This window comes from Sus scrofa, chromosome 2 (genome assembly GCF_054392235.1).
Source record: "Sus scrofa isolate SSC_HxYL_T2T_F1_AM1 chromosome 2, Sscrofa_HxYL_maternal_Yorkshire_Landrace_v2.0, whole genome shotgun sequence".
Lineage (NCBI taxonomy): Eukaryota > Metazoa > Chordata > Mammalia > Artiodactyla > Suidae > Sus > Sus scrofa.
This window is the reverse complement of record NC_139384.1, coordinates 125104689-125122487: the sequence shown is the minus strand read 5'-3', so window position 1 is coordinate 125122487 and position 17799 is coordinate 125104689.

The window sequence follows — 17799 nt, the reverse complement described above, 5'->3', positions numbered from 1 at the left end:
ATGTCCTCAAAAAACCTGGGCAGGATGGAAGAGGAAGAAAGCAGTTTGGAAAGGCATTGTGCCTAGAAAGACAGGGACAATGTTTCAGCCTTAATTACCCACAATTTTCTCTGCATTCATTATGCTCATTCACAAGCCTAGTGTTATTTTGATGTCATTATTCTGTGGATGGCCTTGTTTTTATTTTTTAGAATATAAGAAAGGGACAAAAAGAATTTCATTGTGAGTCTGTCAGGCAAACTATTCTCTTCTCAGAGGAAGAGAGTGGTTGAATCTGTGTCAGCAGAACTATTCATTACACACAATTTCCCCAGAGCAAGAAAACCAATGTCCAGGGTGTGACTTGCCATCACCCTTGTCTTCAGTATTGACAGGGGGGTCAAACTTGAGGTCTGATTCCTGAGTCCGTGTTGAGCCACAATTCCTTGGCAGCAATTTTATGGTGAAAGGAAAACATGACTAGGATTTAGAGCTCCGTTGAAGGTCAAAAGGGGCACCTTCACATGACAAGCTTCCTATGAAAAGCCCAGGACACCAGCAAAATCAAAGCTATTTGTTAAGGGATATCAGGCAGTTAAGAGCATCCATTAAGCACTGTTTGTAGAGAATTTAGGGAATTAAAATGAAATAGAAGATGCAGCCCTTTTCTTTTAGGAGTGTGAAATCTATTGGAAGGGATAAAAGACACAGGCAAAAAAAATGGGACAGTTATAAATGAAAATAGATAGAAACACTTACAGGACAGCAGCTGAAAGATGCAAAGATGGTCACTGTTAATTGGACATGTACAGAGATATATACAGTTGGTTGGGCTAAAACAGCCTGGGGGTGGCTGACAAAAAAAAAAAAAAAAAAAAAAAAGCCTGGGTAAACTTCATAGTGTGAAAAATAAGATTTTTTTAGAAACATATTTCGGTCATACATTGGACCACTTGATGACCCACTCCCCTTCTGGGCTCTGGACCCTGTGGATCCCCTCTCCCCTCTTCTTGGTGTTGAAAAAGACTGGACCATACCCCCCCCCCCCAAAAAAAAGAAAAAAATGCAATAGGAGAGGAGAAGAGTTAGACTCTTGGGATGGGGTGGAGAAGGGGTTAAAGAACCTAAAGGAGGGGCTCCATGGGGAATCTGCCCACAGTTGCTTGGTCAGACATGTGCAGCTCCCCAAAAGGCTAGAAATGTGTCCTTGTGCTGAAAGATGAGGCACAGGGACAGGCTAGCTAGACTAGAGGTACTCACCACACTTTGGACTCTGTCCAGTAGATTATACTATTGAAATCTAAGGTAAAGAACTGAGAATAGTTTTAGGGATTCTTGGTAACATTTGCCTGGCTGAGGGAGGTGATAAACCACCCTGCTGTATTCCCACCCTCTATCCTTGGTCTACAGACACACTCAATTCTTCCAGAGTGGAAGATGAAGGAAATCAGGGCAGGCCATGAAGGATCCACCAACCCACTGGCCAGTACAGCAGGACATCTGGCTCTCCCACCTGCTCCTTTCCTTGGGTGACATGGAGGGCTCAGGTTACAGAGATGTGACCTGTAAGGTGTATGACAGAGAGAGGAGTTGGCCTGCTAAGGGACTCTCGCAGAGCACAGGGAGCATGACTTAGCAAATTGACCTTTGGTTGCCTTTTCTGATGTACTGCCCCAAACCTTTCCGTACAGTTTGCACAACAAACTGCCTTTCAGTGAACCAACATTATGCTCAAAACCATAGCACTTTTTGTTTGTGGTATGTTTTGTTTGTTTCATCCTAAACACGATTCTTCATTCATCCACTGTGCAAACCCCCAGGGATAAGCTTCAAAGAAGGGAGAAGGCCTGCCATTCCTCAGGGCTCCCTCTTCCGTAGGCATCATGTGAAGTGACATTCTTTGTCCTCAACTCTATGTGAGAAAATGGTATATAGTGTCCCATGGACTCTCTCCAACAAGCTTCTATTTCCACAAACCCTGTGTGGTAAACCTTCACTGGTTTACACTGGAGTAGGTAAGAATTCTGATTATGGCAAAAAAGTATGCAGTGACTAGTTACTAAAAGTATTATCCAATTTACCTCCAAATAAATTCCCCAAAGCAATTTCAGAAACAAGGTTCTTCCTCTCCTGTTGCCTTTTTATGCAAAATTGATTTTTTTCAAACTACAAACATAGATAAAATTAGCAACAAATATAATTAGAAAAGGTGTACTGAAAGAAATATATATACATTCTTGAAAAGTTGCACCTCTCAATAATCCTTTTTGTAAGTTATTACTTTAAAAATTATCTCTATGTTTTTATTCATGATATTTGTATTTTAGAAAGCTGCCACGTCTGGTGCTGTAGGGCAACGGGGAATTCTGGAAGAGGACAGCACAGTATAGCAAAGCACACAAGACAAGAAAGTGGGGGACCAGGAGGCACTCTGTTCTGCAGAACAAAGGCACCTAGGCTTTAGCCCACATGACTTTTATTAAGGAAGGTGATGAGATTATTATTAGTGGGATTAAGGAAGGTGACAAGATTAGTGGGCAGGAACAGGCATAGGCAATAATATCTTCTTAGTGATATCAAAGGAAGGTATCCTTAGGACATAGTGCAGCTGTTTATAGAATAACATGGTTAATGCATAAGTCCTCTATCTTGTCCTTGAAGGACACTCTGTACTTTAGAACTCTGCATCCATAGATATTTGTCTTCTGCAAAGTTCAGCTGTTCCATGGTCTCCAACAGAAAGCAATTTTAATCTTTTCTTCACCAAGGACATCATGGGGTAAAGACCTTATACTAGCAGTAAATGAGTATTTTGAAACTTATGCTTTTGCAAAAATGATGGAGTTCCCATGTGGCTCAGTGGTAACAAACCCACCTAGTATCCATGAGGATGCGGGTTCAAGCCCTATTCTCACTCAATGGGTTAAGGATCTTGCATTGCCTTGAGCTGTGGTGTAGGTCACAGACTCTGCTTGGATCCCATGTTGCTGTGTATGTGGTGCAGGCTGGCAACTGCAATTCCTATTTGATCCCTAGCCTGGGAACTTCTATGTGCCATGGATGTGGCCCTAAAAATACAAAAAAAAAAAAAAAAAAAAAAAGACATTCCACAGGTGATGACAGGCAGAGTGACTTACAAAGCAGTAGTAGCAGAAATCCTGGAGATCTTTCACAGAAGGATTAGAACTGTCACAAACGTTCTTCTTATCACTAACAGCCTTCAAGCCTCTGTGTGGGTGAGAGCTTTGAGCTCAAGTGAGGACCCTTCTTCACCATGTGGAGAACTGCATGTGCAGAGTAGGTGTCAGGAAGTAACTGAGAATTCATATTATTTTCTTCACAATTAAAATTTCTTGCTAACAGTTTATAAGTGGATTCACAAAAGATTAAGTCAACAGAGAGCAGGAGGAAAATAACTGCTAAAAACAGGGCAATCACAATTCACTACAGTAATCTTTGCCAACATAAAATTTTGGCCCAAAGTACATACATTGAGCTGTGGATTATAGCCTGTGGTATGACTGTGGCCATCTACAGTTAATTGAAAGGAAATCATTTCCTAATTAGGATTGCCCCCCATCTAGAGCCTGGGGTTAAAAAGTAAGAGAGAGAAACAGAAAGGAAAAAAAAAAGCCTTCACACCAATTTCATGATCTTTTCTATTTTTAATGCTTAGCCAGGTTAAAGTAGCTCTGAGAAAATGAGATTGAAAGCCTAAAAATGTTAAGTATGGAGTTAATCCCGCTTTTAAAAATTAGATTATTGATTTTCTAAACATTTGGTTGCTAAAGTAGCATTTGTCCCGAGAGTGGGTCTTATTACATGATGCTGAAGGGATATCAAAATCAGGAAGGGCTGAATTTCACTCCATCTTTTTTTCCAGTACCTAAATATGGGGCACTTGTCTTTTGGAACCCAATCTATTCTTCCTCCCTTGGGGAGAGGTAAAGAGTGTGGTAGAAAAAAACACAGGCATTTTTGTCAGAATATGGAGGGTTCAAACCTACCCCTAACTGGATCTAGACATTGGGTAGTCATTTGATCCCTCTAAGCCTCATTTGTACATCCATACAAAGGGGATAAACCTATCATAGACGCCTATCTTAGAGGTCATAATGAAGGTTAAATGATACAGCACAGGTAAAACTAGCACAGAGTAGCAGACTACTTGGTTTGATGGTTACAGCCCAAAGCCTTACATCTATATACCACCATAACCTGTGGAGTAATAACAAAAATGCAACAATGGAAACAACAACAGCTACTATCGATCTGTGTTAGGTGCCTTTCTTTTCTTTATTTTTTTCCTTCTTGTATATATTTAAGATGTAAACACCATGATTTGATGTATATATATATACATTGTAAACAATTCAGCTACAATCAAGGCTATTAATATCCATTTTTATGTTTTTCTTCTTGTATATATTTAAGATGTACAACACCATGATTTGATGTGTGTATATATATATATACATATATATACACACATTGTAAACAATTCAGCTACAATCAAGGCTATTGATATCCATCTCAGGTGCCTTTCTAAGCAATAGGGATAGAGTTATAGATAGAGGGGCAAATATATACTATATAAAATCTCATTATATGTATTTTACACATGAAGAAACTGAGACATAAAGAGTTTAAGTACAGTTCTCAAGATTTTTCAGCTAGATGGCCAGGCAACCAGGATTCCAACACAGTCTGGAGGTAAGTTTTATAATTATAACCTCTCTGCTAAGCTCTTCCTTCCCAGGATCTCCAGCTAAGAGCTGCTGACAGCTCATTGACTCTGACTGAGTTATGTGCCTCTTCTTGAGCCAATTACTGTGGGCTGCTAGGGGCAGAATATGCTGATGGGCTCAAAGCAATTAGGACCCACCTTGGAGCTGGGAGTGTGGTCAGTGCATTGACAGCATCTGGATGAGAGGGGTTCCAGGAGTACTTGCTAAAAGGGACTGTTAAAAGAAAAAGAGATGAATACTTGACAACAAGTTCTTTGAAGGATTATAGCTATAAACTGTGGTTGGAGCCCTCCAGTAAGCTTATGATTTGGAAGGAAAGAAAAATAAATATTCAGGGATATAATACAAGGCACTCAACAACACTCCTTTTAGCATGGCAGTAGGTTGGTCACTGTGTACATGGCATCAGAGTACCAGCAGGTGGGCTCTGGCTCATTCCTTGTCTTCTCTGTCCTGAATGGCTCCTTGGCCTTTTTCATCCATCCATGTATCCATTCAACAGATACCAGAGCCCCTATCTTTAAAATGCTTTGGTGGCACTGGGACTTCCGGTGTGAACATGGTGGGTACAGTTGCTGCTCACATGGAGCTCACAAAACACTGGATAAGGTCACTGTTACAGTTATAGTGTAACAATCAGTCACAATAGGGAGCTGTGATTAGGAAAGTGCGGGGTGATGCACAAACCCATAGCAGAAGGATTTAACCCAAGCTTGGGGTTAGGGGAAGTTTCCAGGAATAAATGACACCAAATTTGAGACTCAAAGGAGGAATTTTCTAAACAAAAGTGGATAAAGATAGGCCCCAGAAACTCTGTGTTATAAATATTCTTTTGTTTGTTTTTAGGGCTGTATCTGTGGCATATGGAAGTTCCCAGGCTAGGGGTCAAATCTAAGCTGCATCTGTTGGCCTACACCTCAGTCACAGCAATGCCAGATCTGAGCTGCATCTGTGACCTACACTGCAGCTCACAGAAATGCCAGATCCTTAACCCACTGAAGGAGGCCAGGGATCAAGCCTAAGTCCTCATGGATACTAATGGGGTTGGTTTTCACTCAGCCACAACAGGAACACCCATGTCCTGTAAATATTCTGGTAGTTCTTTCTCATAAGCCCTATGGCAATGACCTCAAAGCCTCTGTTAGAGTTCTTCTAAAAATATTTTAAAATATGAGGTTAATTAAATTGACTTACATATGCTTTATGTGATGTAAGAGTGTGTGTTACTGCATCATGTTCCAGAAGCCCTAGGGTCCTGCAGAGGTCTCAGGGGCTCAGTGGGTAGAGGTGAAGGATGGAGATGGGGGATCTCTTCCTTTCAGAGGGCAAAGAAGCTGAGTAGGGAGATTGCTGGATCTCCTTTCCCTGACTCGACCAGATCAGCTCTGTCTTTATGTTTTAGGTAGTGGAAAATTTGGATATATATTATTAGGGATTTTAAAATAAAGTTTGAATAGCTCCAAGATAGAATATGGACTTATTAGAGTTCCTTAAATTTTTTGTCTTATATACCAGTAATCAGGTCCTTGACTGAGTTTATAACCATCATCATGATGCTGTCTCCATGAGATAGTTCTTATTTGGCTTACATATTTCAAATTATAATGCCTTTTCTGGAAATGCAGCCCCTTATAGAACATACCTGTGTATGGCAAGTAAGGCATGAGAGGTTCCACCATGTGCAATCAGATTTCGACAAAAAAAAAGGTAGATTTTTGCAGTGAATGATCTGTGGTGCTTTCACAGAAGAAGTGGCCTCTGCACCAGGATTTGCTGGCTTTAAATAGTCATAGATAGGGAAGAAGAGAGCTTTCCATGTGAAAGGGGGAAAATGGAGAAAAACATGGGATGGGAATGCAAAGTCATGTGTAGAGGAAAATAAGATAAATAATTTGGCCAGACCCTGAGTATTGTGTGGACAAGTTACATGAGATTAGACTGAAGAGCTAACTTGGGTCAATATGGTAGGGGGCCAAGAATGACAAATAATTCCCGTCCCTCCTCAGGGCCTTTGCACTTGCTGTTCTCTCTACTTAGATTGCTCTTCCCAAATCTTCAGGTGATCAAGTCCTACTCCTTATTTAGGTCTTCAGTCAAAGTCATTTCTTCCAAAAGGTCTACCTTGACTGCTTTGTTAAAGCAATTCATTTTTTACCCCGTAACATACTCTCTACCTTTTACCACATTTCATTTCCTTCATAGCACTAAACTGTATCGCCCATTTGCTTACTTGTTTATTGGCTATCTTCTCACTAGAAAACAAGAGCCATAAAAACAGGAATCTTTTCTATTTCCTCACTTCTGATTCCCCAACACTGTCCAAGTACCTGGCACATAATAGGTACTCAATAAATATTTGTTCAGTGAATGATTGGGTGAGTTCTTCTTTAGTCAATGGATAATGAGGAGCCCTAAGATGTTTGAGTAAGGAGATGAATCCCAGCAGCATTTGGAAAAAAAGTTAATTGACAATAAATTTTAGGATGGAAAAAGGAAGTATGAGATTAAGGGGACGAAGAATAAGCAGGAGACTATTTTAATGGTCCAGATAATGATAAGGTCCTGAAATCTGGCAGTGGCAAATGTGCATCGATATGTGGGCTAGATGAGAGCATTGTGAAGATCAAGGGCATTTCACTTGAGGACTGATTAGATATGGAGGGTGAAGGACAGGTGGGAATTAGGGAATAGTAATGCCTCACTTAAAAAGGGGGACTTTTCAAAAAGGAGCTAGTTTGGGCAGAGTTCAATTTGAAGCATCCTGAGCTTTAAACGACACAGTGCTTGGAAATGAAGTATGAAATCAGGTAGGAGGTGTTTGCTCTTGCCTGGAAAGAGGAGCTAGGAGAGGAAATAAAGATTTGGGAGTTAACAGCTTAGATGTGGTAGTTGACCCCTTGATAGTGAAAAAGGTCTCTGAGGGAAGGTACAGAAAGGAAAGAGAGTAGGGCAGAAAAGAACAGCATAGAGAATAGCTGTATTTCAAGGATGAAAAAAAGGAGAAAGGACAGCAGGAAATGGGATGGAGGAGGGAGGAATTCAAGAAGGAAAAAGGGAATTGGAATGAGAGCATTTCAAGGGGGTCACAGGATGGCAAAAGATGGAGGATGAGGATTTGCAGGTTGAAGATAGGGACCTCCTACTCTGTCCCTGCAGTGGGAAGAGCAGTGTTCAGTTTTTTTCTACGGTTTATTATCACTAAGACCCTCTGCCACTTTGGCACTCTTTCTGGAATCCCATACCTACCCACATATAAGTTTTGCATAGCTCCTCAGCAAACACACCTGTTCAGAGACCCACCACCATTTTAACACCAAGTCGCTCTTTACTACTTTTCTCTATGTGATTTTTCCCCTTCATACCCACTGCTTTATAGTTGAGATCTAGTTTGAATCTTTTAATTACTAGACATCAGCAGTAAAATCATTGCAAATTATAGGAACCATAATAATGACCTATAATAGTTAATCATTTACACCTAATCTCATTGGCATTGCTATTCCTCATCATCACTGTGTACTTACTGTATAAGATGTAAGAAGAAAAAAAATAGGTAATGATTTTTCTTTCCTTTTTCAAAGTCATGGACTGTGTTTCTAGTCATCTCTGGAATGTGTCTCTATGTGCCTTGTTTTTTTACTAAGAACTCATTGAATTTAAGTGAAAGTAGAATCTTTGGTATAGAAAAAAACTCGAATCCATAAAAATGATACAGAGGCATAACTAAGGAAATTTAAAGCTTCTACCCTCCCTGGCGAATCCCCTTACCTGGAGTCAAGTTGTGTGAAAACCACTTTAAAAATGAGAGTGGTCAAATGTCCCTTTGGCCAGCCATGTTTATTGAGCACATGCTGTGTGTATGAATAGGAAGTATGAAGAATAGGAAAAGAAAGTACCAACCTTGGGGCACTCACAGTCCTGGTGGAGGGCAGGCATGATGCACTAATGATTATGATGTGATATGAAGATAGATGACAGAGATGTCTGTAGCCTGTGCCCTTGAGCCCTAAGGGTGCTTTGTAATCAGGCCATGGACAGCAAAAGATGAGGCAAATAAACCATCAGTCAGGGCCACTAGAGCCAAGATAGTAGCCAGAGAAGAATGAGGGTTCATGTCTTGGTCCTGAATTCTTTGGGGTCAAGACATTGTAGGTCACTAGGGAACAACATGGATTTGAGTACAAGGCCCTATGAACTGGAGTTAGGCAGTAACTGGACTAAATTATGAAAGGAGAGCAAAGAAACTGAGACCTAGTGCCTAAGATAAAACAGTTTGAGTCCCCATATTGGAAACTCTTGGCCTTGGTCTAGTAAGCATGCGGGACAGGGATGTTGGTTGGTATTTAAAAATTAGGAACATAGTTGTTATCTGGAACATTTGTCTCTTCAAGCTCCTCCAAGAGTCACTAGAGGGTTTTTCTACCCTCTGAGATTTAGATAAACTTCCTGCAATCCCCATGCTCACAACTGGAGATTATCAAGGATGTATGACAACTACTATTCATTTCCAGGTTTATTTTTGTTCTCTGTCTCTACTCCTGAATCCATGTATACAGTATAGTCCTCAAGAAATCACAGGTCTAACCGAGGTACAATATTCATCCCTCATCAACTTTCATAAGAAGTCCAATCACACTGAGTATATCATATTTTTTGTAGTCTTATTGAATATTTGCTGAGTCATGGGGCAGAGGGCAATCACATCTATTCATTTATTGAGCACCTATTATGTTTTAGTTATTGTTCTAAGTGCTATAGATATATCATTGAACATGATATACATAATTTCTGTCTTCTTAGAGTTTCCACTTCAGTAGGAGGGATTGATGACAAACTCCATGGAGGGTGTGACCACCTGCCAGCTTTCTGGGCCCTAGCCATTCTACCTTCTCTTCCATAAGAGTCATCCTGTCATGCTTTGCAGCTTCTGAAACCTGTGCTCTGATGAGTGACCCCATGGCCCCACCAGATGGCTTTGTCCTTCATAATCCCCCAGCCTTAGAATTTGGGCAGACATAAATGTTTATATCTTGTTACACAGGATTCTTCAATTCCATGAAGCTGGAACTTGGCAGTTCCTCCAGATACCTAGCTGCCAGCAAGGAAGTTAGATGCTTGATAAGACAGTGGGATGAATATAGAAATTTGGAATTAGGCATCTCAGGGCTGAAATCTCTGTTTCTTATGTGTTGTAAAACATTTAGTATGTTCCTTAATCTTTCTAGGCCTTCATTTTTGTCATCTGCAAAATGGAGCCATTAATAATGTCCTCTTAATGTGAGGATAAATATTAAATGTGATAACCAGCCTACTTCACTTCTAGGGACACATACAAATTGAAAGTGAGAGGATGGAAGACAATATTTCATGCAAACGGGGATCAAAGAAAGCTGGAGTAGCAATACTCATATTAGACAAAATAGATTTTAAAATGAAGAATATTTTAAGGGACAAAGAAGGTCATTACATAATGATAAAAGGATCAATCCAAGAAGAAGATATAGCAATTTTAAATATCTACGCACCCAACATAGGTTCTCCACAATATATAAGGCAACTGTTAACAACCTTAGAAGGACAAATCAACAATAACACAAACATGGTGGGGGACTTTAACACCCCCACTTACAGCAATGGACAGATCAACCATACAGAAAATCAATAAGGAAACACAGGCCCTGAATGATGCATTAAACCAGATGGACTTCATAGATATTTATAGGACATTTCATCCAAAAGCAACAGAATACGCATTCTTCTCAAGTGCACATGGAACATTCTCTAAGATTGATCACATCCTGGGCTACAAATCCAACCTCGGTAACTTTAAGAAAATTGAAATCCGATCAAGCATCTTTTCCGACCCCAACGCTATACGACTGGAAATCAACAACAAGAAAAAAACTGCAAAAAATGCAAACACGTGGAGACTCAACAACATGCTACTAAACAACCAATGGATCCCTGAAGAAATCAAAGAGGAAATTAAAAAATACCTAGCAGCAAATGACAACAAAGATACGACACTCCAAAACCTATGGGATGCAACAAAAGCCATTCTAAGAGGAAAGTTTATAGCAATACAAGCCCACCTCAGGAAACCAGGAGAAGCTCAAATAAACAAGCTAACTTTACATCTAAAGCAGCTTGAGAGAGAAGAACAGCCAAGACCTAAAGTTAGTAGAAGGAAAGAAATCATAAAGATCAGAGCAGAAATCAATGAAATAGAAACAAAGAAAATCATAGAAAAGATCAATGAAACCAAAAGCTGGTTCTTTGAAAAGATCAACAAAATTGATAAACTCCTAGCCAGACTTATCAAGCAAAAAAGAGAGAGGACTCAAATCAATAAAATTAGAAGTGAAAAAGGAGAAGTAACAATGGACATCACAGAAATACAAAGGATCATAAGAGACTACTATATGCAACTATATGCCAATAAAATGGAAAACCTAGAAGAAATGGACAAATTCTTAGAAAAGTACAATCTTCCAAGACTAAACCAAGATGAAATAGAAAAGATGAATGGACCCATCACAAGAACTGAAATTGAAACTGTGATTAAATATGATAACCAAGTTTCCAGCACAGTATAGGTGCTTAAATATGACTGGTTCATTTCCTTTGGGTTCTCAAGAGAGTCTGGGATATGCCAGAAAGAGGAGTCAATCAAAACTTGGGACCAGACACAATAACAGTGTTATGGACCAGTATGAGAGAAGGAAGGGTAGTAGCACTTACTCCACTTTAAGGGGGAGCAATACAGATATTCATAGGTCCCCTAGGACCCCTGATGAGCAGTAGGCTGACCCTCTCCAGTGTTATGAGCTGGGTGAGATGCTTAACTAAATATATCTTCCCTCCAGACCTTGGGGCTAAGATTGTAGCTGTCACTCTCACTACAACAGGATTGACTTAAGGTAGAATTGAAGCAAACTAAACCTGCAAAGGCCATCAATGGACCCATGGATGGGGGTCTAGCAAAGACAGAGGTAGAGCAGGTGGAAAAGACACTCAATGCTGTGATGAGAGTGGAGGCTGGATATCCGTATGGTAAGGATCAAAGCTGTAAACTATCCCCAAGAGCAGAGAATGCACAAGTGGGCTGGGATGGCTGAATCCTGACATCTGTGGTAGGAGGAAGTACCTGGCTCTTAGAGTATGGTCGCATGGGGCTGGAAAGCTGAGATTCTAGAGTCCCCAGCATGGGAGGGCTTTGAAGGTCTTCTAGCCCAGGGCTTCCCAAACATGGTCCTTCATCTAGCACTACTGCATAAGGAGTGCCCAGATTTGTGCCAGGCCAAACATTGAAATACTTCTCTGGTGATTCCTGTGACTTGGAGTTGGAACCAGAAATGCTGCATTTCTAACAAAGCCCCTAGCACATGACTCTGCTGCCAGTTCATGGACCATATTCTGAGCAGTAGAGTCCTAGCTTGACTGCCCAACGGATGCTGTAATCTTCATTACAATATTCCATCACAGGTCTTTGACTTTTGCTTATCTCCTGTGAAAGAAATTTCATTACCTCCAATGGGACCCATTCAAACTTCATCCCTCCTAGTTAACTGCTTGTGTGTACATGTGTTTCCTTAGTCCTGCTGTTGATATTTCTAGCCTGTTTTATCCTTTGGTAACTCTGCCTTGCTTTTGTTTTTCTATCATTAATTATAACATTAACTGTAGATTTTTAGTAAAATTATGGAAAATATAGACCTATAAAGGTCATAATAATGCTAATACCACCAACTAGAGATACCTGCTATTGAAATAGTGGAGTGTTTCCTTCTAGTGCTTCCTTATCATACTTCGAAATCTGATTCCTATGTCTTTCTCTCTTTGAAGCTCAGAGAACAAGGCTCAGCCCTATTCTTTTCTTTCTGACAGCCCAGGGGAATGGGTAGCAATTCTCCACTGTCTGGTGCTCCAGTGCCTGCCTTTCCTACTGACTTTGCAGCCTCCTCCTCACAGGGGTGAACTTTGGCAGGGACCAGAGGAAGGACAACTCTGGCCCTTTCAGTGAAATGGGAGTCCTGGCACTCACTGAGCTGGGGGCTGTTTTTCAAGTCATCAGAAAGGCTTTACAATGAGCCATTCTCTCTTTCACTTGATACTGCTTGTCACCAGTAAGCAAACATTTTAGGAAGTCTGTGACCATAAAACAGTGTTTTTCACTTGGCAAAGTAGATTGGCTCCCAGCCAATCATATTCTCACCCTTGTTCAGTTTCATTAGTCTTATGATCGACTGAGTGTGGGTTCATGAGTTGTAATGCCTGGTTTTAAATCCTGTCTCCATCATTTCTTACAAACTCTGAAAAGTTGGACAAGTTACTTAGCCCCTCTATGCCTCAGTTTCTTCATCTTTAAATGAGGACAGTAAAACTAACATATGTTAATCCACATGAGGTTTTTCAAACAATGTCTGACTTATGAAAAAACTTAGGAGATGATATCTAAAGTGCACACACACACAGCCAAAAAGTCAAGTTTAATGGGTTAGATGTATTGAGATAAGGAGATAGGCTTAGTACTTATTTCCATATTTTAACCTTGAGAAATTCCTGGCTAATAGAAGGCTCACAAAGTACCCAGAGCCAACTGGGATAAAGCGTATGTTCTGCATCAGAAGCAACAGCAGAAACTGTCACCTGTGGTCCTGCATCTACTCAAACAGGCTGCACCCTGAGCTTTGAGCACAGCCACTTGGACAAAACAAGTGCTCAGTAGAAATTGAGCAATGAGAACAGCTGTTGCCAACTCCCTCACTATCGCTAGTTCGGCCTGATGGGCAGGATTAGAGATGGCCCAGGGCACAGATGGAAAACCTGGGTAATTGGTGCTATTTTTGAGTTGGGACAGGTTCTCCATAGAACAGGACATAGAAGATTTCATGTCACTCCCTCTGATGCTGCTGAGACCCCTAGCTGAGCATTGGATGCTCTGAGTCTTGAGAACTGTGCTGAGTTCCCAAGGGAGACCCTGGCTCTGCTCTGTGCAATTAGTGCATTACTGCAATTATAGCTGGTTTTCTAAAGTCACTGAATGGCACCCTGATGATTAGAAAAAGATAACATTCAACCCTATACACCTAACTTCCTATTAGAAAATTACTTAGACACTGGAGGCAATCTGACGCATTAATAAATACATTTCATTTCCTAATCCAGACTATATAAGTAGCTTACCCCATACACTGATCCTTGAATTTATAACTTTTTTTTGTCTCTTTATCATTCCTTTATTTATATTTTAACAGCTTAATTGAGGTGTAATTCACATATAACATTGTATTAGTTTCAGGTGTACAGCATATTGATTTGATATTTGTATACATTGTGAAACAATCATATCTAGTTAATCATCACCTTACATTTCCTCTTTTCTAATATAGATTATTAGTAGTATAATTTCCCCATAAGTGGCATTGCAAAGATGAAAATGTATTTTTTTCTTCCTCATTCAGTTCAAAATTCTTCCTTATTTCCCTTTTGATTTCTTCTTTGACCCATACGTTAATTAGAAGTGTTTAATTTTCAAATATTTGGGCAGTTTCCAGAAATATTCTCTCATATTTGTATGGCTTGAATCCTTTCAAACTTTATATATTGAGACTTATGTCTCAAAATATGCTCTAGTTATGCTGTGTGCACTTGAATGTGTTTTTGACTCTTCTAAAATGTCAAGCAGGTCAGGTTGGTTAATACAGTCTTCAGATCTTTTGGATGCTTGCTAAACTTTGTCATCTTGTTCCATTGATTACTGAGAAAGGGGTATTGAAATATCTACTATAAGTATTGATTTTTCTATTTTATCTAGAAGTTCTGTCAGTTTTCGCTTCCTGTGTTTTGATGCTCTGTCATTAAGTTCATTAATGTTTAGGATTCTTATGTCATTTCAATAAATTGATCCCCTTATTATTACAAAGCGATCTTCTTACTCCAGGTAGTATTTTGGCTCTTTGAAATCTACTTCGCTTGATAGTAATATAATGTAGAATAGTAGACAGTAATTATTCCAATTTTCCTTTATATAGTTTTAATCTTGGTGTATCTTTTTACATCCTTTTAAATTTAATTCATGTGTGGTCTTTATATTTAAAGTAAGTTTCTTATTAGCAGCACTTATTTGGGTCCAAAAATCTTTGCCTTTTAAGCAGAATATCTTAGATCATTTGCACTTAAGGTAATTATTGATATGATTAGATTTACATATATCATCTTGCTCTTTGTTTTCTATTTTTCCCATCTCTTCATTTTCTTTCTTCTTTTTTTCTGCCTCATTATGAATTATTTAAATTTTTATGATTTCACTTTATCTCCTTAGTTAGTTATTAGCTATAACTCTTTTATTTTAGTGGTTGCCTTAGGGTTTATAGTACACACTTTTAACTTGTCACAGTCTATTGCCATTTGTCATCATAACACTTCACTTATAGTATGAGAACCTTTATGCAGTGTATTTCCATTACTTCTGTTCTAGTCTTTATGCTGTGGTTGTCATACATTTTACTTATCATATGTTATAAACTATACACTACATTGTAATTATTTTTGTTTAAGCACTCACATATCTTTTAGAGAGATTTAAATAATAAGGAAATAAATTACATATTTACCCATTTAATTACCATTTCTGGTATTCTTCATTCCTTTCTGTACATCTTTATTTACATCTCTTATCGTTTTATTTCTGCTTGAACACTATCTTTGAAATTTCTTACAGGGTACATCTTTTGATGGATACTTTTAGCTTTTGCTTGTATGAAAATGATATTATTTTGTCTTTGTTTTTGAAAGATATATCTACTGTGTATAGAATTCTAGGTTGATTTTTTTTTCTGTCAGTACTTTAAATATGTTGCTCCACTGTCTTCTCATTTCTACTGAAAACTCATCTTTATCTTTGTTCTACTCTACATAATGTACCTTCTTTCTTTGGCAGCTTTTAACATGTTCTCTTTATCATCGGTTTTGAGCAAATCAGTTATGATGTGCCTTGCTGTCATTTTCTTCATGTTTCTTAAATCTGAGGTCCATTGAACTTCTTGGGTCTATGGATTTATAGTTTTCATCAAGTTTAGAAAATTTCCAATCTTTATTTCCTCAAATATTTTTGTCCTCTCTCCCTCACCTTCAGGACTCCAATTACACATATATCAGTTGGCTTGAAGTTGTTCCATAGCTCACAGATACTCTGCTTATTTTTTCCTTTTTTCAAATTATCCTTTCTGTGGGTTTTGTTTTGGATAATATCTACTGCTCTGTATTTAAGTTCACTGATCTTTTCTTCTTCAATTGCTAATTTGCCAATAATCCCATTGGTGTATTTTCCATCTTATTCATTGTAGTTATAATCTCTGGAAATTTAATTTGGGTCTTTTTATATCTTAATTTTGTGAGCATATGGAATGCAGTTATACCTGTTTTAATATCCTTATCTACTAATTCTAAATATGTGTCAGTTCTATGTCAGTATAGTAGATTGATTTTTCTCCTTATTATGGGTAGTATTTTTCTTTTTCTTTTTCTTTCTTTCTTTTTTTTTTTTTTTTTTTTTTTTTGCATGCTACTAATTTTTTAAATACACCAGATCTTTTGAATTTTACCTTTTAGAATGTTGGATATTTTTTTGTATGCCTACAAGTAAATTTGAACTTTACTCCAGAATGTAGTTATTTCAAAATGATTTGATCTCATCTTGCTCTTAAGATTTGTTAGAACTAGATTAAGTTCAGTCTAGGGCTATTTATTCTCCACTACTGAGGCAAGATTTTTCTGTGCATTGCGTTTGGTTCTCCATGAATCCTGAGGTTTTTCCAGTCTGGCTGATAAGAACAGACAGTATTCTCAGCCCTGAGTGAGTGCCAGACTCTACTACCTCTAATCTTTTTGAATGTTTCTTTCTTATAACTCAGATAGTTTTATGCACTTATGCTCTGTTCAAACCTCAACTGAGGCAGACTCTTTCCAGATCTCTGGAATTTTCATGCTGTGTGGCTTTCCCCTCTCTGGTGCACTGTCCATGATCACTGATCACCTTGATATCTCTGGACACCCAGCTCCATCTCTTCAACTCTAGGTACTATTGTAATCTAACTGGGTTTCCTCTTCCTATGCCACATTCTGGAAACACTCTCACAGCAGTAAGTTGAGGCAATTGTAGAGCTCACCTATTTGCTTCCCATCTGTCAAGGATTACTGTCCTTTGTTGCCTTACATCCAGTGTCTTGTCCTTACATATATTTTGTCCCTTTTGGTTGTTTCATGTGGGAGAGTAAATCTGCTCCCTGGGTGAAAGAGGAAACCCTACCATTTCCATTTAAATCTACTATAATTATATCCATTTAGTTGACAGATTATCTAGCCTCTTGCCATTATCTATAGTCAATTGAATTCTGTAGCTTATTTGCATCTAGCTTTTGTATGAACCTCTGGAAGTTACTTCAGAAATTAATAATGTGATTGGAAAGTATTTTATTTTCATAAGGTCTTTGTTTCTTTTTTTACAGCATAGCTGATGCTTCTGTTTTAATGGGTTCCTCCCTTACATTTGTTACATATGTGTCAACCAGGCTAATTGTTTACAGCACCTGAGCTTTTAAGTTCTTATTGATTTTTTTCATCGCTTAAATTAGAATTGTATGTATGAAACCATTTATTTGATTAAGTGTGTAATAGCTGATGTCCTTATCTAATAGACAAAAATATCTGGGGGGATTAGGAGACCAATATTTATGAATCATATGTAATATGACAATAAATATCATAAACATAACCAAAATTAATATTAATTACGGACCTGTTTTTGGCCAAGTACTGAGCTGAGTTCCCCCCACCACATTATCTTAATTATCTTTACCTTATAAGATAGATATCTTCTACTCCATTTTTCCAGGCAGGGAGATTGAGTTTCATAAAGTTTAAATAATTGCTAAGAGTCATTTGGCCTGTATCTAGGGTTTCAACTTGAGTTACCTAATTCCAAAGTACAAATTCTTGCTCTTCCGACAAACTGGCCCAGGAAGAAATCAATTTGTTGCTGATCACTAGACTTTCCACATGTACTTACTAA